Genomic DNA, 26135 nt, shown 5'->3' with positions numbered 1-26135 from the left:
GGACATTGAGTATTAGAATCTCATCGAGTTAGTCTTTAGAACCTGAGTGTCTTCATGTGGGCTGACTTTGTAATATTTTTGGTAACTTGTATTGTGGACAACTTTGTAATTTGTATAATTAGATTGATATATTCAATGCATTGTATCATATCCAAAGTGTGAGTATGAATGTGTGTATAAGAATGTGTAGATGTAAATATGAAAAAAATCAAAATAAAGTAGAAGGAGTGAATTATAAAGGCTACATTAGTATAAGGAGTAGCAAAGTCATATCTATCACAACAAGGTGATTAGTACTTAAAGGGATCTCATATAGAAAATGAAGTTGTAGATCAAATATATTCTACTATTTCATCTTAATAGGTGGATCAATCAAATCCTTTCACAAGGTAGACCTAACAGTCTTATGTAAATCTCTTCACCAAGTGCATACTTAATTGTATATTTGTAAATACTTTCACAAGGTGGACCTAGCAGTCCTTATTACTCCTAATAGGGAAGATCATCAAAATGTTGGATATAATTGATTAATTGTGCGTTATCTTTGATGTCACACAAATATCATATTATTTATTAGTTAGTCCTTACCAATCTCACTTGGTCAATGAAGAAAATTTTCCTTGTCTACTCAGCATTCTTGAAGTTTACTCTACGAAGACAATGTCTATCAAGCTCACTCGGGCATCAAAGAAAATTATGGCAAAAAAGAGTGTTAATTGAGGTCACTCAGTTAAAAAAGGGAAGGTTGGATAGAGTTAGTGCTAATGGAGTTCACTCAATTACCAAAGGATTTTTGCAAGTTCATAGTGTTAAACAAGCTTCTGTTGGTTAACATAGGAAATCATCTCTGAACCAGTGCTTACCAAGCAGGGTTGACTAATAAAGGATTTTTTTTTTTTTTTGGCATGAGAAGCTTAATTATTTTAAATATTAGTTCTAGATAACTATGGTAATTTTTAGTGGTCATTCTAATTTTTAATGAGCTGTCTTGACAATCTAGATGATATAAATATAAGGTCAAGTTGTGATTTTCAAGTGTTTGCAAGTGTGTTGATTGAATTAAGAAGAAAAGAGAGTAAAAGAACTTGGAAGATAAGTAGGTTTCTTTTTGGAGTAGGAAAGTAATATTAGATCATGAAGGATCAAGTTTAAGCAGAAAAGAGATATGGATTCAAAAATTTATTTGCATCACAATCAGGTCCTTTCATTGTTAGTCTCTAACCATTGTAGTAGTGATCTAAAATCTGTTAAGAGAATTAGTTTAATAGCCAGTTGTAAATCCTTTAACATGGTGGAAATTCCATTGAATTGTTGTAAGACCTCTTGCAAGGCCACTCCTAATAGGGTGATTAAATCCTCTAACAAGGTCACACCTAATAGTGTGTTTTGTAACCTTTAACAAGGTTGGCTTCTAATAGGGGTCACTTTAAAAGAGTGAAAAATAGTAACTAGTTACATTGGTGGTTTTTCCCAAATTGAGTTTCCATGTTAAATCTTGGTGTCTCATGTGTTCATGTTATTTCACTTATGCTTGCAAATTAATTACAATTAATGTTTTAAGATTTGCTAAAAGTAATTCACACTCTACATTTACTAAGTTACAATATTCTATGTGTGTTTACTGAGTAACATCAACAATCAGTTTTCTCAGTCTAAATTTTATTGTTGACATCTAAGGGATCTGGGATTTATTTTATAGTAACTGGTTCACCCCCCTCTTAGTTACTCCTATATTTCCAACAATTGGTATCAAATCTATTGGTGCTTACAAGAAAGGTTTCAAGGACCTAAGCTAAAGATTAGGATGACTTACAAGAGAGAGATTCCAAATCTAAACAGAGATAATTTTTTAGCATAGCAAGGACCATGAGACTTCATCTAGCCACCATTAGTGATTTAGGCTACAAATACCTTGATGAAGAATAAAAAACTCCTACTAGTACATTATCTATTAGAGGTCTTACTAAGAAAAAGAACCATAACATCATGATGATTGATATTGCATCTGCTCTCAGCTATGATGAATTTGATGAGATTAAAGACTGTAAAACTACTTTTGATATGTGGAACAAGCTAAAGGACATCTATAGTGGTGATAAAAATGTAAGGAGAGACAAAGCACAAAGCCTTAGAAGATAGTTTGACATGATGAGAGTGAGAGAAGATGAAAATGTTGCCAAATATGTGCAAAGAATCAAAGTTAGTGTTAGTGCAATTAGAGCTTTTGGAGGAGAAATCAAGGAAGAAACTATTGCGAATAAAGTTCTTAGAACATTACTTCCTATCTATGCAATTAGAGTATCTACTATTCAAGAAAAGAGATGTGACCCAAATCAAAAATTAAGTTTGGATGCCTTAGTAGGAAGATTGATAGCCTTTGAGCTAGACAATTTTGACATTTATGTTCCAGCTTCCAAAAATCTTAAGTCTGCATTTGAAGCTAAACTTTCACTCAAAGAAAAAGGTAAGAAAACAAAGGAAACTCAGTCAAAAAGTGAAGAGGAAACAAAGGAAAGTTTTGATAGTGATCTTGGAGTTGTTGAAGCTTTACTTGCAAACAAATATTCTAGAGAAAGAGGAAAGTACAAAAGTAAGGTTGCTTTAATGTGCTTTTCATGTGAAGAGATTGGTCATATTGCTGCCAAGTGCCCAAACAAATAAAGAAAGGATGAGAAGAAGAGCCACAAGTACAAAGGCAAGAAAAATCTAAAAGTCACAAATCCTTCAAAGAAAAAGGTAAGAAGACTTGTTTTATGGCTAAATATTTTGATAATAGTGAAGATGAGACAGTATACATTGTTGTTAAAGATGAAATTGATGAAGAAGAAGATAAGATAAAACTTATCTCTCATGTTAGTAAAAATGAAATATGGATCATAGATAGTGGATGTTCACATCATATGACTATAGACAAAAAAAAATTTGAACACTTTGAACACTATGATGGAGGTAGTGTGAGGTTTGGAAATAATGAACCTTGTTGCATTAAAGGGAAAGGCCAAATCTCATTAACCAATGAACTTGTATGTGAAAATGCCTATTGGGTTGAAGGACTAAAACATAACCTACTAAGTGTAACATAGCTAATCAACATTGGATTCAAGGTAGAATTCATGCATGGCAAGGCAAGATTGCTAGATGACAAAGCAAATCTAATTGGATTAGGCAAACAAACAAAAGGTAACCTATTTTATCATGAGCTTGGTGATTGCTCATGTTTTATTGCTCAAATGGAAGAAATTTGGTTATAGCATAGAAGAATTTGTCATGTAAACTTTGATAATATGGTCAAGATAAGAAAATTCATAAAAGTAGGAGGTATCCCTAGTTTGAAGAAACCAGATGTTGGATTATGCAAAAATTGTCAGATTGGCAAAATGGGAAAGAGTAGTTTTAAGAGAAAAAACTATCAATCTAAAGATTTCTTAGAAATTGTGCATACTGACCTATGTGGACCCATAAGAATAGAAATTTATAGTGGAGAAAAATTCTTTATTCTTTTTGTTGATGAATACTCTAGAATGATGACTTTTATGTATCTTAGAGAAAAGTCAAAAGCATTTGAAAAATTCAAATGGTATGTAGCAAGAGTAGAGAATGAAATGAGGAAAAGATTGAAATGCTTAAGATCAGACAAAGGTGGTGAATTCATCTAAAATGAATTCAATAATTTTTGCATTGAAATACGAATCAAAAGGAAAATATCAGCCCCTAGAACTCCTGAGCAGAATGGAATAACTAGAAGAAGAAATTGATCCATCATGGATTGTGCAAGGACTCTAATTATTGAAAAGAATGTTACTATCAAATACTAGAAGAAAGCCATCAACACTACAGTTCATAATTTGAACTGATTTTAGTTGAAGAAGGACTCACATAAAACTCCCTATGAATTATGGTATGGCTAGAAACCCGATGTAAGTTACCTAAAAGTATTTGGCAGTAAATGTTATATCTTGAAAGAGTCTAGAAAAGGCAAGTTTAATGTGGAAGGTGATGATGGTATATTCTTAGGATATTCCTACATAAGTAAGGTATATAAATGCTTGAATTTTTCTACTCATAAAATCATAGAAAGTGCACATGTAAGAATTGATGAGTTTGTAGAAAAGACTGAAGAAGAATTCAAAAGGAAATGAGAAGATTACGAAAGATTTGTTTACTTCCAATTTGATACATTTCCAAGCACATCTAACAACAAGGAGACTTCACCTCTCAAGTCCTCCTTGGATACTAAGTTGCAAAAAGTACAAACTAAGTCACAGGGGCCCAAGTCACATTCTGAAGCTACCGAGCCAATGCCTACCAAGTCTGAATGACCTAAGCTAGAAGTTGAAATTGAAAATGAATACAATGCAATTCATTCAAAATGAAAAGAACCTGTATTAGCAAAATATGTTAGAAGGCATCATGCACCTAATCAGATTATTGGAGATAAATTAGGAGGTACTTTGACAAGAAGAAAATTAAAAGGTACATGTTTACTTGCTGATTTTGAACCTAGAAGTGTTAAGGATGCTATAGAAAATGAAAGTTGGATTGAGGCAATGAACAAAGAAATATAATAGATAGAAAAGAATGAAACTTGGAATCTTATTCCTAGGCCTAAAGATAAAAATGTGATTGGAACAAAATGGGTATTCAGAAATAGGTTGAATGAAGATGGACAAGTATCAAGAAACAAAGCTAGATTAGTGTGTAAAGGGTATTCTCAACAAGAATTTTTCTCTTGTTGCAAGATTAGAAGGTGTTAGGACTCTACTTGCATATGTAACTCATAGAGGATTTAAAGTATATTAGATGGATGTTAAATATGCATTTCTCAATTGTATTCTTGCTGAAGAAGTCTACATTGAATAGTCAGAAGGTTTTGTTGATCCTGACAAAAGGGACATGGTTTGCAAATTACACAAAGCACTATATGGTCTGAAACAAGCTCCTAGAGAATGGTATGAAAGGTTAGATAACTACTTGATACAGATTGGTTTTTAGAGAACTAATGATAACAATAGTTTGTATATCAAAGAAGGACCAAATAACAAGATTGTATTGGTAGAGATATTTGTGGATGATACTTTATTTATAGGAAATGATGATCTATACAAATAATTTTTAGAAAAAATGAACAAAGAGTTTGAAATGTCCATTGATTTGTGAGATAAATTTTTTTGTTGGATTATAGATATAGAAGAACAAGAATGGTATCTACATTACTCAATCTAAGTATATCATAGAGATACTCAAGAAGTTTGGAATGGAAGATTCAAAACTAGTTTGAACTCCCATGTGTACTAGACTCAAGCTTACCAAAGATGATGACTCCAAAGAAGTAGATCAAACCTTATACTGATTAATGATTGGAAAATTACAGTATGTAGTTCACACAAGACCTAATATTGCTGTAGTAGTTGGAATAGTGGAAAGATTCTCAACAAAACCTAGAGAAAATGACATGATGGCAATAAAAAGAATCTTGAGATATTTGAAAGGTACTGAAGACTATGGTTTATGGTACAAAATTGGAGGAAACTTAGACCTAAAGGTATTCACTGATGCTAATTGGGCATGAAATCTTGATGACAAAAAAAGAACAAGTGGTGGAGCATTCTTTCCCAATAAAAGGTTGGCATCTTGGACAAATAAGAAGCAAAACTGCACATCCCAATCCATGACAGAAGCAGAATAGTGAATTGTTCTAACATTGTTTGATTTAAACAATTGTTGGAAGGCACAAAGGTTGAGATCAAAGAATTAGTTGTGATGTTTTGTGATAACGCTAACACAATTAACATATCAAAGAACCCAATGATGCATTCCAAAACAAAGCACATTTCTATAAAATATCATTTTGTCAGAGAATTGTTGTAGGACAAAGAAATTAGATTGGAATATGTTCATACAAAAAAATAGATTGTAGACATATTCACCAAGCCATTACCTAAGGATGCATTCTTGTATCTAAGAGGTAAGTTAGGGGTCATTCCCCTATTTGAAGCTCATTAAATGAAGTTTAGTGATGCATCAAGAAGAACCTAGCTAAAGATCAATCAATTGATGTAGCATAATCAAGAGAATATTGCATATGAATTAGTACTCAAGGTACATAGATACAATTTGGTATGTGTTGTCTTTGGCATGTGTTGTCAAAGAGGGATAAGTTTACTATCATATCTTTTGAAATTTTGTAGAGGGAGAAGTCTAATTTTTATAGAGGGAGAAGTTTGAAAAGGAATAATACAACATAAAGAAGAATTTCTTATGTAAAACCAAAGAGGGAGAAAATTTCTATCAGAGGGAGTCTTGTTCTCAAAATTTCATTGTGCTATGACATGTTGTGTAACCATCAATACCAAAGAGGGAGATTGTTGGATACAATTGATTAATTGTGTCTTGTCTTTGATGTCACACAAATATCATATCAATTGTTAGTGCTTACCAAGATCACTTGGTCAGTGAAGACAATTTTTCCTATCTACTAAGCATTCTTGAAGTTTACTCTGCAAAGATAGTGTTTATCGAGCTCATTCAACCATCAAAGGAAATTATGGCAGAAAAGAGTGTTAATCAAGCTCACTCAGTTAACAAAGGGAAAGTTGGATAGAGTTAATGCTAACCAAGTTCACTCGGTTAACAAAGGATTTTTGCAAGTATACAGTATTAACCGAGCTTTTATTGGTTAACAAAGGAAATCATCTTAGAACCAGCGTTTACTGAGTAGGGTCGCCTAATAAAAGATTTTGTTGTTTTGGCATGAGAAGCTTAATTATTTTAAGTATTGGTTCTAACTAACTATGGAAATGATTAGTGGTCTTTCTAACTTGTAATGATCCAACTTGACAATCTGGATGATATAAAAATAAGGTCAAGTTGTGATTTTCAAGTGTGTGCAAGTGTGTCGATTGAATTAAGAAGAAAAGAGAGGAAGAAAACTTAAAGGATAAGTAGGTATATTTGTGGAGCAGGAAAGTAATATTAGATCAAGAAGGATTAGGTTTAAGTAGAAAAGAGATCTAGATTCAAAAATTTAGTTGCATCAAAATAAGGTCATTTCATTGTTACTCTCTAACCATTGTAGTAGTGATCTAAAATCTCTTAATAGAGTTGGATTAATAGCTAGTTGTAAATCCTCTAACAAGGTGCCAATTCTATTGAATTTTTTTAAGACCTCTGGCAAAGCCACTCCTAATAGGGTGATTAAATCCTCTAACAAGGTCATATCTAACAATGTGTTTTGTAAATTTTAATAGGGTTGGCTCCTAATAAGGCTCACTTCAAAAGAGTGAAAATAGTAACTAGGTACATTGGTGGTTTTTCCCAAATTGGGTTTCCACATTAAATCATGGTGTGCCATGTGTTCATTGTATTTCTCTTATGCTTGAAAATTAATTATTGTTAATGTTTTAAGATCTGCTAAAAGTAATTCACACTCTGCATTTATTGAGTTACAACATTCTTTGTGTGTTTACCAAGTTACAACAACAATTAGTTTTCTTACTATAAATTTTATTTTTGACATCTACGAGATTTGTGATTTATTTTAGTAGTAACTAATTCAACCCCCTCTTAGTTACTCCTTCTATATTTCCAAAACAAAAGTGATCAATGTAAGCTTTAACAAGCTATCTTTATACTAGAGTACTAAAGTTGTGGATATCATCCCCACCCTAGTTTTACTTTCTATTTGGAAGGTTTTCTGGGTAACCAAATCTTTTTGTCACAGTGTTATGAATGCTTTCATATTTTTAGTTTCTTATGAATGCAATTAGATCAGATTTTACATGATGGATTATATGCTAATTGAATGGTTGGATCAAGAATTGAAATTGTTGAAGTTTTAGAAATTATCGATTCATCCCTTCCCTCTTAGTAACTTAGCTTAGTCTTGAATATTTCCCACACTAGCCTATGCAAAGAGATTACTGAAGAAAGATCCCCATCTTTCTCTACATGAAGGCTTAGTTACCCTTGCTGCCAAGTTTGATAGATAGATAAAATCTCTAGAGGTAGCATGTGACAATTGGGATGCTTCACTGAAGATAATGATGGAGGTCCTTAAATCTTTCTTGGATAAACAAAAAATTCATGTACAACCCATGAAAAAAATGAAGAAAGGAGGAGAATGCATGAAAGGAGAGATAAGTTTTGGGGGAGACCAAATAGAGACTACTGAGTTAGGGTTAGTACATTAGATCTACTTAGTAGGAGTATTCAAAATCAGAATCACAACAGAATGATAAAATCAGGAGGAGTTACATAATTTTTTTTGAGGTATGACTGATAAGTCATAAGTGTTTTGCAAAACTTTGAGGTTTTCAAAATTTAGAATGTCAAGTACTAAACTGGATATTATCTAAGGTATGCTCAAAGGCTAAGGTTATTCATTCACGACTGAGTGTTTTTCCACTCATGTCAAAGGAGGAGATTGTTAATCTCAGATTATGTTTTGCATATGAGTGATAACATAGTTAAGACATTTTCTTAATTCATGTTGAGAAAGTAGTGCATGTCGACTTTAAGTTGTTAGATATACAAGCCAAGTAACTAGTAAGTGTTTAGTCACTCAAGTGTCAAGCAGACAGTAAGTGCAGAGTTATTCAGATGCTAAGTGATCATGATTCATTCAAAGTCCAAGTTACAACATTGAAGATATAGTGGATGTAAAGCATCAGACACTTCAAGTGTTGAGTAAACAATTTTGGACATAGTTTTTTGTAATGGCACAAACTTCTATGTAAATCAGCTTTTGAGCCAGTGTAAGGATTGTTTTACAATTTTAATATGATAAGGATTAATCCATATTGTAGATCCCTATGCAGTGCATGTGACCAATCAATTGAATGGATTTTTTGAGTGGCTAGGTTGATGAATTACAATTGTTGACTCATACCTAACCCTAAGTCACCTAGGTCTTCTTAAGGAGGAAAAACTCTAAACTTTATATGAAAGTGGAAGGAGTTAGGAGAGAAGTTCGCATGTTTAAACAGAGCATTCATGGTGGCTAAGGAGTTGTGAACTAAGATACATTGTAGAATCAGTTAGAGGAGAACAGAGGAAAGGAATTAGAGGATAGAAGTGATACATCTAATCAATAGGATCAAGTACACATAAGGAAATAGGTGATATGTTAACTAGTAGTAGAGTGCTAACCAAAGAATCATTGCTAATATATTCTAGTAGGTGAATCAATTAAATCTCTTTACAAAGTAGTCCTATTAGGCTGTTGTAAATCCTTTAACAAAGTGCTTACTTCATTGTAAGTTAAAGTCCTTTAATTAGACACACTTCTAATAGGGTTTTGAAATATTTTAATAGGGTAAGATCTAACAATCTTGTAAGACTTTTACAAGATAGACCTTTCATAGGGTAGATCATAGTTTATGATCAAACATTGTAGCCTTAATTGGATACACTTTATGACTATAGTAGAGGAGATTTGTGGGTGTCATCGCCACCTCAGTTTTACCTTCTCATTGGAGGGTTTCTAGGTAACCAAATATCTTGTGTCATATATGTGTTGAATGTTATTTTATTTCATACTATGGATGAATATGTTTAGCTAGCTATTTTAGTTTACCTAAAAATTGTGAGATGGATGTGTGGTAAATGAATTTATGATTAAAATTTTGAAGGATTGGTTCAGCCCCCTCTCTTAGAGTTTACTTTCCCTATTGTATTTCTAATAGTTACAAGTGATTTTACCTAACTATACTCATTCTCTAGAAGTGTTTTTAGTAGGGCTTCTCTTGCTCCCATGTTACACATGAATAGATCTCTCTCTTCTTCACTGCAACCTTCAAGGTCTTCTTCTTTAATGATTGTCTCCTAACTTTTTTTCAAGATCCAATATCCTTGACCCATGAACAATAGATGAATCTTCATCTTCTCCTTCCAACTATCATAGTTGGCCCCATCAAATCTTGGACAATCCTTCTTGAACATATTTTCCATTGATCTCCCAAAGTTGTTAAGCTTTTCCTTCAAGGACTTAAAACTTTGATACCAATTATTAGAATATATAATACACTGATATAATCAAGAGGGGGGGTGTGGGGGGGGGGGGGGGGGGGCTGGATCCGGTATCCAACTAATATCACAATTAGCAATCTTAAATAATCTTAACCATATAAGTAATGTAAACTAAAACCATAACAAGATACTCATACACAATAACACTAGATATGTTAACATGGGAAAACTTTGATCAGAGGGAAAACCCTAGTAGGGATTGTACCCATAAGATGATGTGCTAATATAAATATTCCTTGTTAGAGGATAGACCCTATTAGGAGTCTGTTGTACAACATTTAGTACATATGAGTCCCTATTAGGAGATGTGCCAACCCTATTAGGAGTTGTGGCAGATAGTTGGACCCACTACCCAAATAGCTTCAAGGGCAAGACTAATGAACCCATTGTCCAAATGATCTCTGTATTATTGTTTGTAGAAGAATAGACTAGAATTGTACTTCCTTTCTCTATCTATGTCATATCAACTCAACTTCTTCTCCTTTAGATCTTGTAACCATATCTCAAACTACACATCCAATAATCCCTTGGATCACATACAGACATTCATTAAGCACTATTCTTCTTTTTGTAATTTACACTTCAACAACAATCTCAATCATATTCCATATTTTTATAATCAAGGAAAACATCTTTCCTTTATATCATATCTTAATAATAATTTCTTGATTCTACCTTGACACTTTGCCAATTAATTAAAATAAGATAATTAATTAAATTACAATTCCAATAGCACTGTCAACTCATAGTCTATACAAAACTTCACATGTGAAATACTAAGGCTTGCATAATCAATGTCATCATCACTTGACTATCCTCTATTATTGCTTAGGTATGCATCACTTCATTACATCTATGATGTAAGATAGAGAAAAATCATCAGGAACTACTTTTCCAATACTTTTTCTCTAAACTACTCTCTATAAATTAGGTACAACTTTGATACACCATCGATGTATACTCTATACACTTAATTGTATCATTAGGACACTGTGTTGTACATGTCCATAATTGTACATGACTAGACAATCAAAGCATTGTCCATACCATCAAGATCTATGTCTACTACTCTTCTAGTCTTTATAGAAATAATTCTATGTTGACATCAATGACAAACATAGTCATGAATGCAACATATTGATACTCTCTAATTCTCAAGATACTCCCCCAATGTAGTATCATTAGCATTCATGCTAACAACTCTTCAATACCAAATACCAAGAGTCCTTTATAACTCTTCTCATCATAGATACTCCCCCATATGGGAAGCATCAACATTCAATCCAAGATAACAATAGTGCTCTGTACCACTAGACTAATGCACTCTCTACATCATCTACTCAAAAGTAGGTAGGGGAATAACCCTAATCATACCTCTCAAGTACTCAAATGTATCTTTAGTCAAAGGATTTTTAAAGGTATCTACAATTTGATCTTTAGTGCTCATATACTATATCCGATCTCCTTTTCTATTGCTTTCTATCTCAGCACATGATACTTAATAGATATATGCTTAGTCTTAGAATGCAATACAAGATTCTTAGATATACTCATTGTTCTTTTTTTATCACATTAAATTATAATAGGTTTTTCAAACTCAATTCTAATATCCTTTAGCATCTATTTCATCCACATAACTTGGTTATAGTTACTTATTGCTGCAACATACTCTGCCTCAGCAATACTCTATGAAATACAATCTTGCTTCTCGCTTAACCAAATAACTAATCTTTCTCCAAGAAATAATGCTCCACCATGGGTTCTCTTTCTGTCATCTATACTACCAGCCTAATCTACATCAATATATGCACGTAGAGTGAAATCACTCGATCTATCATACCAAAGTCCATAGTTAGATGCCCCTTTCAAATATATGAATATTCTCTTAACTACTACAAAATGATACTCCTAAGTATTAGCTTGAAATATGGCTACAATCCCAACTTCATTTTCTATATCTAGTCTGGTGTGAGTTAGATATTGCACACCTCCAATCATGGCTCTATACATCTTCTACTCTACTACAGGGGTCTCACCTTTGCTGGATAACTTGTGACCAGTTATCATAGGTGTACCAATATCTTTACAACTTTCCAATCCAAATCTTTCCAACAAATCATTCAGGTACTTAGCTTGTGAAATGAAAATACCATCACTATTCTATACAATCTCCAATCCTATAAAAAAATTCATTTCTCCTATCATGCTCATTTCAAACTCATTCTTCATCTCTTCATAAAACTTATCAGTTTATTCATCATTACCTCCAAAAATGATGTCATAAAAAAAATATTACAATAATTAAAAAACCATTTTCAACTTCTTTCAAATACAAGTTACTATTTGCCATACCTTTAGCAAATCCAAGCTTTGCCAAATAACTATCCAATTGCTTTAGACTATATAAAGATTTATTTAGTCTGCATACCATGTCTTTGTCTTCTGATAAAAGAAAACCTTTAGGCTTCTCAATATATACCTCTTCTTCAAGTTCTCCATTCAGAAAGGTTGATTTAAGATGCATTTGATAAACCTTGAACTTCTTATTCACTGCATAAGACAAGAACATCCTTACTACATCCATTTTGGCTATAGGTACATATTTCTCCTCATAGGCTATTCCTTCTTGTTGTGAATATCCATTTCTTACAAGTCTATCCTTGTTCCTCACAACTTTTCTTTGCTCATTCATCTTATTTCTAGATACCCATTTGGTTCCTATCACATTCTTGTCTTTAAGTCTAGGAACTAACTCCCATCTATCATTCTTCATAATCTGATCTAATATTTCCTTCATTGCTTAAATCCAATAATCATCTTTACATGCTCCATCTACTCTTTTAGGCTCAAATTCATTTATTAAACATATCTCCTTATTATTATATTCACTGTCATCACACCTTTGTCTTTTATTCCAATTATCTTCTCAAGATGGTGATTCTTTGTCAAATTATTGTTCAAGGTGGGAGTTGACATCTCAAATCTTCTCTCTTCTATAGGTTCAAATCTCTTCTCTCCTCTTTTCTCAATAGTTATCACATAATTCTTTAAATAATTGTTAGTCTAAAAGAAAACTTTGGCATTTAGTCTAACATTTCTAGAATTTTATTCTTCTTAATCTAAATTAAAATCTACCATCTTTTCCTTAGTTCCAAACTTTTCATCAATCCTCACATTTGTGTATTCAACTATTGTCTTAGTTCTATAGTTAAAACATTTGTATGGCTTTCTTTTCAATTAATAACCAAGAAACATACCTTGATCACTTGTTGGATCAAACTTACCAATTCCATCATCCCTCTTAATATAACATTTTCTCCCAAATATTCTAAAATACTTAATTGATGGTGAATGACTAAACCATAGTTCATAATGTGTCTTTTTCATAACTTTTCTGATATGTACTCTATTCAAAGTGTATACTACTATATTGACTACTTCTCTCCAAAATTTCTTAGAAACATCATTCTCAAAGAACATCACTCTTGTTGCTTCTACTACTGACTTATTCCTTCTTTCAGCAATCCAATTTTTCTTAGGTGTTCTAGGAGAAGATAGCTACCTTTTGATTCTATTCTCTTCAAAAAATATGTTAAACTCTCTAGAGGTGAATTCTCCTCCTCTATCTAATCTCAAACACTTTATTTAAACACCATATTCATTCTCAACTCTATTCTTAAATATCTTAAACTTCTCAAAATATTTAGATTTCTTTTAAAGAAATGTTACCCACATCATTCTAGTGAAATCATCATAAGAATCATAAAATACCTTTTATCATATAATCCTCTTGTTCTAGAGGGACCACTCAGATATGTGTGAATGATCTCTAGCTTCTTTGTAGTAGTGAACTTCTTGCTAGGAAATAATACTTTCTTCTACTTAGCCAAAATACATTCTTTACACACAACATTAGTAGGATTTGTAATGTTAGGAAAGTCTCTGACTACAAAAGTGCTACTAACCTTCACAATATTATAAAATTTTATGTGATAGAAGCTTCCATACCACAACCAACTATTATCCACTTTAGCTACCAAACATGTCATTTCAGTAGGATTCAATTGAAATACATTACCTCTGGATCTAGTACCAATTCCAATTATCTTACTATTTATGTCTTTATTAATGTGTGTCTTCTCAATGAACCAACATTGATAACCCTTGTACACCAACTATCCAACACTCAACAAGTTATGCTTCAATCCATCAACAAAATAATCATCATCAGTGTTAGTTTTACCATCAAGAGTAATGGATCCAATTCTTGCTATATGATAGGCTGAATTGTTACCAACTTTAACAATACCTCCATCATGATTCTTGAACTTAAAAAACTCATTCATATCATTAATCACATGATGTGAACAACCATTGTCAATTATCTAATCAAATTTCTTTTCCACTTGGGAAATTAGAGCTCTTTCTTCTCTAATTTCTCTATTAAGATTATCTTCCTTGATAGCTACAAATCCCAATTCATCATCACTTTCACTTTGATCTTTCTCATCAGATTCTTCATGTTCATTTGCATATAAAAAATTTCTATCTCTATCTCTTCTAAGATTGAACTTCCCTTTATACTTTTTCTCTCTTTTAGGACATTTAGATGCATAATGACCAAATTCATCACAAGTCCAAGATTTAATTATTTTATTGTCATCTTTTTCTCTTTTCAAAAGAAGGGCTATTCCTTCCTCAATCTTCTTGTCTTCATCACATCTATTGCTAGTAGCAAAATCTCCAAATGTTCTTGCACTTCTTGCTAGATTAGGTTGAATGTTTAGGGCACTGAAAGCTATTTTGACTCTTGCTAGATCCCTAGACTATCTCAAATCTGCTTCTATTGATTCTAATCTTCCAAGCAATATTTCCTTTGTGAAATTTTTAGTGCAAGGCATTACTAGCTGAATCATCTGAGCTACTTGGTTGAATGGTGGTGTTAAAATTTCCAAGATCTTGCATATAAATTCATCATCTTTCTTGGTTCCACTATGAGACCAAATTCCTGCATCAATTTTTGATATTCTACCAACATAACTTCTTATAGATTCATCTTCCATCATTTTAGCATCTTGAAATGCACATATCCAATTATGTAATCTCATTCTCCTTGCATGATCATCACCATTCAAAGTAAATTTTAATACTTTCCAAATTTTACAAGATTTTCCATGAGACTTTACATGACTTTCTTCATTCTCTGGAAGAGCTTTTAGTAGAGCTTATCTTGCTCTCATGTTACACATGAATAGGTCTCTCTCTTCTTTAGTACATCCTTTAAACATTTCTTCTTCAATGATTATCTTGTTACTCTTTGTCAAGATCCAATATCCTAGACCCATGCACAATAGATGAGTCTTCATCTTCTGATCCTTCCAACTATCATAGTTGGCCCCATTAAATCTAAGACTATCCTTTTTGAAAGAAATTTCCACCGATATCCCAAAGATGTTAGTCTTATCCTTCAAGGACTTGCAACTCTGATATTAATTATTAGAATATATAGTCTACTGATATAACTGAGAGTGGGGTTATGAATCAGTTATCCAACTATTATCACAATTATCAACCTTAAACAAACTTAACCATATAAGTAATATAAATTAAAACCACAACAAGATAGTCATGTACAATAACACCATATATATTAACTAGGGAAACCCTTGATCAGAGGGAAAACTCTAGTGGGGATGGTACCCACAAGATGATGTACTAATATAAATATTCCTTGTTAGAGGAAGGACCCTATTAGGAGTCTATGAATACATTCAATACATATGAGTTGTTATTAGGAGACTTTTAATCCCTATTAGGAGATTCCAAACCCATTAGGAGTTATACCAACCCTATTAGGAGTTGTGGAAGATAGCTAGACCCATTACTAAAATAGATTCAATGGAAAGGCCAATGAACCCATTGTCCAAATGATCTTTGTATTATTCCTTGTAGACTAATAGAATTGTACTATACTATTCCTTCCTCTTTCTCTATCCTATCAACTAGACTTCTACTCCTGATTTTGTAACCAGATCACAAATCTCACATCCAATAATCTCTTGGATCACTTACACCCATTCCTCAAGCACTCTTCTTCTTTTTGCATTTCACACTTCTTGAAACAATGAATACTCTTCATACGTTAAAAATGAGGAAAACATCTTTCCTTTATACCATATCTTCATAATAATTCCTTGAGTCAACCTTGACGCTTTTCCAATTAATTATAATAAGATAATTAATTAATTACAATTATAATGGCACTATTGGCTCATAGTCTATACAAAAATTCACATGTGTGATACTAGGGCTTGCACAATCACTAATATCACCACCTAACTATCCTCTATCACTTCCTAACTATGCATCTTCTTACTGCATCTTAGATTTAATCTAGCAAACAAACATTAGGAACTACTTTCCCAATACTCTATGTCTAAACTACTCTCTATAAATCAGGTACAACTTTTGTGCATCTTTGACTCAGACTTTGCACACTTAACCATGTCATTAGAGCACTATGCCAAACATGTCTATAACTCCACATCACTAGACAATCAAACTATTATCTATACTATTAAGATCTATGTTTGTTACTCAGCCAATCTTTACACAAATCGTTCTATGTTGATACTAATGACAAACACAATCATGAATGCAACATGTCAGTACTCTCCAATGCTAAGGATACTCCCCCAATGTAGTATCATCAAAATTCATGCTAAAAATTATTTCATACCTTTCTCACTCATGTGCCCAAGTGTATTGTGCCATAGCATTGTATCTAAATCTATATCAACTATTTGTTCTCCCTACTCAACTGAAGCAACTATTCTTGAAAATTCATCTTTCTCTAAAACAATCAAATTATAAAGAATAGTATGACCTGCATAAAGATATAACATTCCTACTTTCAAACCCTTTTCTACTACAAGGGAAACTTTTGAAACCTTTCATTTTTTATCATTAAAAGTAACTACACAACCCTCATCACCGATTTTCCCTACTAAAATTAAATTCCTACTTAGCCTTGGAACATGTCTCACCTCATGTAGTAGCCAATGATTCCCATTCTGCAACATAATTTTAACTTTTCTCTTTCCAACAATTTGACAAGGTTCATTATCCCCCAAATAAATAAGCCTAAAATCCCCTTGGACATAATAGAAAAAATAACCTCTATGAGGTGTAGCATGAAATGAAGCCCCATAATCTAAAACCCAAGAATCATCAACACTTTCTAAAGAAAGAGGAAAAGCATCCTCTTCAGATTCATTACTTACCACATTTTCCTTCTTGCTCCCTTATGGTTTATCTCCTTCATTTTTCCTTTGAGTTCAACAATCTTTCTTCTTATGCCTTGGTTTACTACAGTATTGAAAATCTCTTGGCCCTCTCGATTGAGACCTCTTTTTGTTTGAATTTCCTCTTGATTTCCCATGGTTTCCAAAATTGTTTCCTCTTGCAGTCAGTCTATCTTTGTTTTGTGCATTCAAAGCACTTCCTGATGTAGATCCACCTAATGTTTTCCTATGAGCTTATTCACTCAAGATAACACAATTACATCATCAATTTTTAGGGTATTAGATCACAAAATAGAATTACTCATAACCATTACCAAGACATTCTAGATTTCATGCAAAGAACACAAAATAAAGAGAGCCTTAATTTATTCATCAAAATTAATACCCACAAAAGAAAACTAACTAGTAATAGTATTAAAATCATTTAAATGATTTGCAATAGATCCACCTTTTTCCATCTTCATATTAAATAAAAACTCGATGAGAAATACCTTATTTGAAGCAAAAGGCTTTTCATGTAATTTTTCTAGCGTTTCCATCAACTCTTCCATTGTCTTTTCTTTCGTAAAGTTAAATATCACTAATGCTACTAGTCATAACTAAATACTTCCAAGTGCCTTTTTGTCTAAAATATCATAGTCCTCATCTATCATAGTTCCCTGTTTCTTGGTTTTTCCTTTCAACAATTTCCATAAAGCCTTATGATAAAGATAGTCCTCCATTTCCAATTTCCATAACTAAAAGTTATGCCCATTAAACTTCTCCACCTTTAGCTTATCCTTGTCTTCCATTGCTCCCACTCAGCCATGAGACTTTTTTGTAGAGGATGACTAAAAAAGAATCTGGCTCTAATACTACTTTTTAGGATTAACCACAAACAAAAATAACAATTACATGCAAATATAAACAATATTAGAAAATAATAAATCGCATAGAAGAGAACACAAGACACCAAGATTTAATGTGGCTGATCTAATCCCTAGGCTACATCCACCAAATAGTAAATCCAATATAATTACAATCTAGTAATTATAATTTTTAATCCCTTACAACTCAATACCATTGCAAGAAGCAATTTTTGCATCATACATTATGAAAATCCCTAATCCTAAGCTCTTTTATACAAGTATTTTTCTGCATTAGGGTTATAATTAGTTACAACATGTTAGCCCAAAATTCCTAATAAAATGGGGCCCAAAAGAATTATGAAGTCTTTATAGTACTTCCTTGATCAGTCATCACAAACTAACATGTTTCATAAGGAGGCCAAAAATTGGTCGACGGAGTGGCTGAGAGATAGAAAATCTAGGTATTATCGAAAGATCAGTTAACTTTCTAATGTAAGAAATACCTAGTTTACCATCTTTTGTTTTTCTCCTATTGTTGTAGTTGGTTTTACATGTTTCCATTTGTTGCATTGAGTCAAAATAGATTGCATGTTGGGAGTTAGTCACCATTTTCACTTACCAAGGTTATTTATAGTGTTCAACAATTTGGTATTTGCTTCTTCTACTCTTTGGTCAAGAGCATATCCCCAAAACCCAAAAAAACAAAATTCATTGCATTGCATGTAAAAGGGAGTTGTACCTTTCAATTTAGGGGTCTTTGATAGATTACTACACTGACCCATTCTTTTGTTAACTTCTTTTTTCTCCATAAGCCATTGGGCACTCAGAGAGTCAAGGTATAAACCAAAAAGATAAGGAAGACAAACTATTAACTAACAAGAATATTCAACCTTTTTCTCTTCCTCTTCACTCATAGATTCATATTTGTAGTATTTCAATATAGAGAAAAATCTACCATTCTTGATGCTCTTGATTATTTCATCTATGGTCTTGGGTCTTTTAGGCACATAATCTCTTGAATGTTCTTGTTCATCTCACTTCATCCTTTCACTATCATCAGCTTCAACATCATCATCTTTTAAAATCAATCTTCTTCTCCTTTGAGTAGGTCTCTTAACAAGTTTTCTTGAAGACTCATGTACCTCTTTCCTCTTTTGATAAGTCTTTATTTGTGGTTGCAAGGGTTTGGTAATCTTTAGTGTACCTTTTCTTAATGGGGGTGTAATAGTTTTTGTTACATGAGTCCTTGACCTTGTGTTCTTTGGGCTTATTGGAATTTCCAAAGGTTTTTACTTACCTTTCTTGGTTTGTGGCTTGGCAACAAAAATAGCCTTGCCTTTTTTCTCTATGTCATCAATATCTTCACCTTTTCCTTTGATGATTATTAAAGGTTTATTCTTATCTCTTGTACTGAGTCTCCTCTCCAAATTAGCAATCATCTTCTTAGTTTTCTTCATTACCTTGGGAGCAACAATATCCATCTTAATCATTTTCTTTGGTTCTTCATAAGCTCTAAATGGTAGTTTAATATTACTAACTAGCTTGTTCAATAGAGCTTCAATAGCTTTAGTAACCTAGTCTATATTGATCTCATAGTCCACAGGTGCAAGCCATGCTTCCCTCAAAATAACTAATTTCACTAGTATGATATTAGTATCAACTAGAAAGAATATACCATCATGATATTTTTCCACTAGTTGTGAGGAAATCCTAAACCTTTGATGCATCTTTTCTTTGAAATTCTCAAAATACTCGGTCATTACACTATCAAAGTTATCTCCTAGTGTCTAAATAAAATCATTGATTTGATAAATGACAAGAGTTTCTATTCTCTATTTTACTTGACTAATAGAGGGAAAATAATTTTGTAGATAAAAGAAAATGAATACTATTAGTGAACCAAATTTGCAATTATTGGACCTTACAACTTGAATAGTCCTCATTTTTTCTACCAGTTGCCTCAACTATAACTTAATAATGTCATAGTTATGACCCTTCTTCACATTTATGTAACCTAAATAAATCACGATACAAGGAATTTTGTTGGGCTTGCTCAACTAAAATATCTTGTGTGCAATGACATATACACCAAATTTTATTTCTAAATCTATAATTGTGCTCACTTTAAGACCTTGACTATCCCATTGTGCTTTGATGTTTTCTCCAATTTGTGTTCTTGGTGCAATTTGGAATGTCTTCACTTTGTCTATAATTTGATAACTAGTGACCATATGTATTACATCCCTTGTGATTTTAATCAATTCATCTAAAAACATCTTCATGTCATGAACATGGCTCAAAATAACATGAATCCAACTAGATTTGAATTCCTTGGATAAATGCAAGGCATGTGTAAGACCCTTGGTATCGAAAAGTTTGTGCTCATCCTTTAGTTTCTCATCCACACACAATATAGTATACACTTCTTGTAGCTCAAATTTTCCAAAAAAGCTAATTTGAAGTGATAAAATGTACCAATATCATTTATTAACAAAACCCTAGGTGGTATAGAAGATAGTGCACCCACTTGATCAATTTTCACAACAATTTCAGGGTATAATTTGTATTTCTATTCTTCACATTCCTTATTTTGAATCAACTTAACTACATTTTTCTTCAAGTTCCTCTTTCTAGTTGTAGAGATTGAATCTATTTTTGAAAATTAGATTTTTGTAAAATAAAATGCTTCATACTCTACTTATTTCTTCATGATCTACTTGCTCCACAATAAATTCCACTTTGCACTTTAATTCTCAAGAAAATTCTCACTCATAAGGTCCAAAATTGTTTGGCTCTCACAAATTTCTCAAATCTCTCTATGCCCTCAAAATGTAGGGTAAATAAAATGAAATACATTTTCCTATTAAATACACACAAAAATTACCTTTCACTATGCATTAGGGCATATTAAATGCTTTGTACCCCATATTTTTTCATATTTAATGAACTCATTTACCACTAATATGTTCATCAATACCCATTTCTATCACTAACTTGGTTAAAGCATTAGAGTTATCTCAAACTCAAGTAAACCATTATCATCCCTTTTACCATTACTTGCTTAGTCACCCTATTATCTCTTTGTTACTAATCATCTTGTCAAGACTTGCTAATCATGCTAAATTTCCAAACTTCATGAATTGGTTGTATGCATCATATAAAATGTATATATGGACTTCCTTCCATTTATTTCTAGGAATTAATGTAATATGTCCTTATTAGTGTAGTTCCTTACCTTCTTCTAAGGCTTAGTTGGTAGTGGAGGTTTCACTTAATCCATTAGATGAGGTGTTACCATTAGGTAAAATTGATGTCTCATTCTCTTTTGACTTCTTCCTCTATGTCTAATTCATTCGTTCATGAATTTCATCCACATTGACTTTTCCTTTACCTTTTAGATCTTCCTCTTTAGGAGTTGACACTTGGCCTACATTTTTTCTTAAATGATCGACCTTGTGGCAATGATAGCATGTCATTCCGAAATTCCTTCAATTTCTATTTCTTCCTCTAAAACATAATCTCATACAATTAGTAGTAATATGACCATACTTTTTACATGGAGTGTAAGAACACCATGTATTGTAGTCCTAATTGATTGCATTACCTTTCTTTCTTAGTGTCCAATTAGACTTCATTTTTGATCTCTTCTTGTGACTCATGTCCAAACTTGTTGTAAGTATAGCTACACCCATTGAATGTATACTTATTATGGGATTGATTGAACATAGATCTAGACTCATATGCTTGATGTCCATACTTAATTCAATGATAAAAATAACCATCAAACTTGGGAGTAACATTTATCTTACCATTTTTTGTCCTACAAATGTTTTTTCTGTGTGAAAGCTTTCCATAGTGATCACAAGTATGTTTCTTTGGCTTTGGATTAGTGTAAACATTGCTTTGTTCATCTTGCTTTGATGATTCTCCATGCTTGGTAGTAGAATGTTCAATATAGCCTAGTCTAGATGTATCTCTTAGTCACCTTTGTCCCCTAAGTTGTTCATGTAGTATCTTGACACTTTATTTTGTTCTTCTCATTCTCTCAATGATTTTCTTTTCAAATTTTAGTTTATTTTTTAGCTTTTCATTCATAGTTCTTAACTAAAAAATTTCTTTCATCTTTCTACTATCTCATGATTAGTACTAAGTACATGATTTACTAGAGTGGTTCAAAGTCAACCTTGTGATTTCTTCCTCTTTTTCATCTAGTCTTGCAATGACTTGTATCTTGTCTTCTTCCATAACTTTCTTTCCATCCTCATATTTTCTCTCTTTTTTGTATTACTTCATACATCTTAGTAGACTGCAACTCTTTTTCTCTTTTCAATGATTTAACTTGCTTGGTAAGATTGTGTTTTTCTCTAGTAGATCATCTATGGAAGCATCAAATTCACTGAACACATTTCCATCAAATAATTCTTCAATGAATTATTCTTGATATGTTTTTGATTAGATAAAAAGGTTTTATAGGGACCCTGAAAACCAAGAGTTAAAATAATAACAAGGCTGAAAATAAGTGTGAAAAGCCCAACCAAAAGAGTTCAAGTTCAAAGGTTGAAAATAAGCACAAGGCCCAGTACAAAAACAAAGATCTTAGAAAAGACTAGGAATAGAAACAACATGAACTGACAAAGGCAAAAGACTTGACAAAAAGCCAAAAAAAGGCACAAATAGAAACAAAAGAACATGTAGTGGATTAGTCCTTGTTCTTTCTCTCTAGCTCTTGCATGCCCTGAGTAGCCTCATAAGCCATCTGGTTCTCCTCAGCTTCCTGCTAGTGTGCCCTTTGATCCTCCTGGTCCTGACCATTGTTGATATTGTCCTTTGCAAAGTCAACCTCCAGTTTGGCTTTTTCCCTGTCTTTTCCTTCCTCGTCTTCTTGCATAACTCTATCTTTGATCCAGCTAGTTAAAGATATGATGTTGTTGTTAATGGAGCTTAGCAGTGAAATCATTTGGTTTGAGAGATTGTGGTTGTAGCTCTCAAGGTTGTTAATCCTTCTCTCTACGAGATTGAGCCTCTCACCATGGCCATTTCTATTATCAGAACCTATTCCATTCCTACTTTCCTCCATATGACCCACCTTCTCTTTGACCTCCTCCAGCTCATGGAAAAGCCACTTGATTGATCTATAGTTATCAATCATACTGTTGTGGGCATTGTTCAAGAGGTTCATCCTAGTTTCCCTAGCTTTATTTGAAATAGCCACAATTGTCGAGTCTATGAGTTCTTCAAGCTGTGAACCTTCTTGGTTTTCCACAAGGACCTACAAATTCATGGCCTCTCTAAAAATGCCCATTTTCGAGGTGCTAACATTAAAGTTTTTCCAAGCTTTCCTCTTGTCTTTCACTTACACCTCCCCTCCCTCGGTCTTAGAATCCATTTTTTGCTCCTCAAGTTGGGCTTGAGGATGGATAGGATAAAGAGGCAGCAGAGACATATCCGGTTCTTGTTGCATTCTCTCATCCTCCAAACCCTCCCTCTTGCATTTCTTCCCTCCCTGGTCTTTCTTATTTTCCTCCTACATCTCCTCTTCCTCCTCTTCCATCTCCACGTCTTCCTCATCATCATTTTCATACTTCTCATCCTTCACAGGTTGCTTCTGCCCATGATCCCTAGGGATTTTTCTACTAGGGGTTATGGAAGTAGATGAATTCTTGACCTGATGGGTGACTTTTTTACCAGTGGATGAAATCTCCCCATCCTTAGAGCTTAAGCTCTGAATATCATCTAAGTCAGAAGAGAAGTTGGAACTTCCAGAGGCCACATTCTTAGCCTAAGGGGGGGCATTTCTTATTGTCTGAGCCTTAAAGTGCTCATAAATAAGTAGCAAGAGCCCCTCATGTAGAGTGGGTTTAACAGTGGGCTTCTTTTTGAAGCTATCCACTGCCTTGCTCATGGAAGTTAACAAGTAAAAAGGAAAAGAATTTTTATAGATGTACCAAAAATGATTCAAAAGAAAAAAGTGGTGGGTACGAGCACGATCAAACCTAGGGTCAAGAGTGATGTACTTGATTACAACTCTCAGAACATACCTCCATAGTTTCTTCATGGTATCAAGAACATAGTACACGTCAATCTTCTTCAAGGCTTTTAGTTCCTTTGCATCCTTCACAAAATCTTGCATAGTGTTAGCCAAGAGCTTCTTGTCTATGAAGAACTTAAAACCCTCAATCGGGATTTCAAAAACTATCAAAATCACCTCCTTAGTAATCATGAAAGAAACCCCATTCACCTTTACTCTCCTATCCTTCCATGATCCAACCATACTATTGGTCACCTCCTAATCAAATCCATGCAGTTTGGTAAGGTATTTGGTTTTCCCACCCTGATCCAGCTTCTCCCAAACTTTTTCCCTACTTCTGCATTTCTCTATTTCACTAACTGGCCCCTTTCTACACCTTTTTCCTACCATATCTACACTCTACACACCCTTAATTCTCATATGTACCTCGCACTATAACTGATAGGAACCTTTGTGTATGAGTAGAATGCAGAAAGAATTAAGCTTTCTATTGCTCCTATTGCAAATGGAAAAAATGACCCACAAAGCATGTCGAATAGTCTGTAATAAATTACAGCAATTATAATTTCCCATGCTACCTTTTTGGGAAGTACTCTTTACCCTTAATCTATTTATAATCATAATTACACATTGATTTTCTTCGTACTTCCTTGGATCTTGTCCAGTTCAATCATGCTATTGACATCCACCGAAAAACTATTTCTGGGATGCCATGTCATTTTTATTAGCAAACTTTTTGGCTACTAGGTTAGGTTTGTGAAATATATGAGTGACGTGGACTCTATTAAATTTGGCAAGAGTCTCATGTGTCTCATCAATAAGATCTACAATCGACCATGATGGCTGAGAGTTGCCTTTAATAGATTTTATAATGTTGTTCGAATCCCCTTCGAGCCAAAGGTTAGTAACTCTGATTTCAAAAGCCAATTTGACAATGTTACACACAACATTCGCTTCCCCAAAGTGGTTGGTTTGAAATCCCAATGGGAGGGAAAAAGCCACAATACCATCACTATTTTCATTCTTTATTATGTCTCCACTTCCTAAGGAGCTAGGATTTCCCTTGGAAGCTTTGTCAAAGTTGGCTTTATGCCATCCTTCTGGAGGGAGAAGCCATTTTGCTTCCTGTCTTTTCATCTTTCTATGTTTTGCCTTCTCCTTTTCTCTGCCACCTAATTATATATCTCCCTCTTTCCTCACTAAATAGTTTTCCTTAATGTTAACAAGTATCTTCTTCCCTATCACTATAGTCAACTCCTCTTTATCTTTGAATATTTTTTTGTTCCTCTACTTCCATATACTCCAACAGAAATGAGGCAGGGTCTAGGAACTTAATTCCTAAAGGTTAGACCTATTGAACATGTATTTCCATTGATAGAAGAGATCGAAAAGGTTATAAGGCACACACCAGCTGAAGACTAAGTCCTGGTTGAGGAAAACCCAAACCTCCCTAGGGAAGGAGCATTGAATGAACAAATGATTGCCGGTCTCCATCTGATCTTTACATAAAACACATCTGTTGGGCATAATATGAGCTCTTTTAATGAGGTTATCCTGGGTGAGGATTTTGTCCTGTACAACTAGGCAATAGAACATATTAATTTTTGGAATGAGGCCATGGAGCCAAGCCCTCAACCAATGAGGAATCTCTTTTGATCTCCAAAGGGCTGAATACCTAGAGGCAACATTATATAGCCCATTGGTGTTATCTTCCTAGAATAATTCATCCCTATTGATTTTTAGGGCCATAGAGTTTAGCATTATCATAATTGGATTAAGATCTTCTAAGATGATAGAAAGGTCTATCCATCCTTGGTCATTCCTATAGTTACTAAATTTCTACCCAAAATGGTTGATGCAGTCATTCACCCAGACCTCATAGATAGGGTTGTTCATCAGAGGGCCCTGAATAAGCCAGCTATCAGACCA

This window comes from Cupressus sempervirens, chromosome 9, assembly GCF_028749045.1.
Source record: "Cupressus sempervirens isolate cs-2001-9-10 chromosome 9, ASM2874904v1, whole genome shotgun sequence".
Classification (NCBI taxonomy): Eukaryota; Viridiplantae; Streptophyta; class Pinopsida; order Cupressales; family Cupressaceae; genus Cupressus; species Cupressus sempervirens.
This window is presented reverse-complemented; position numbering follows the sequence as displayed.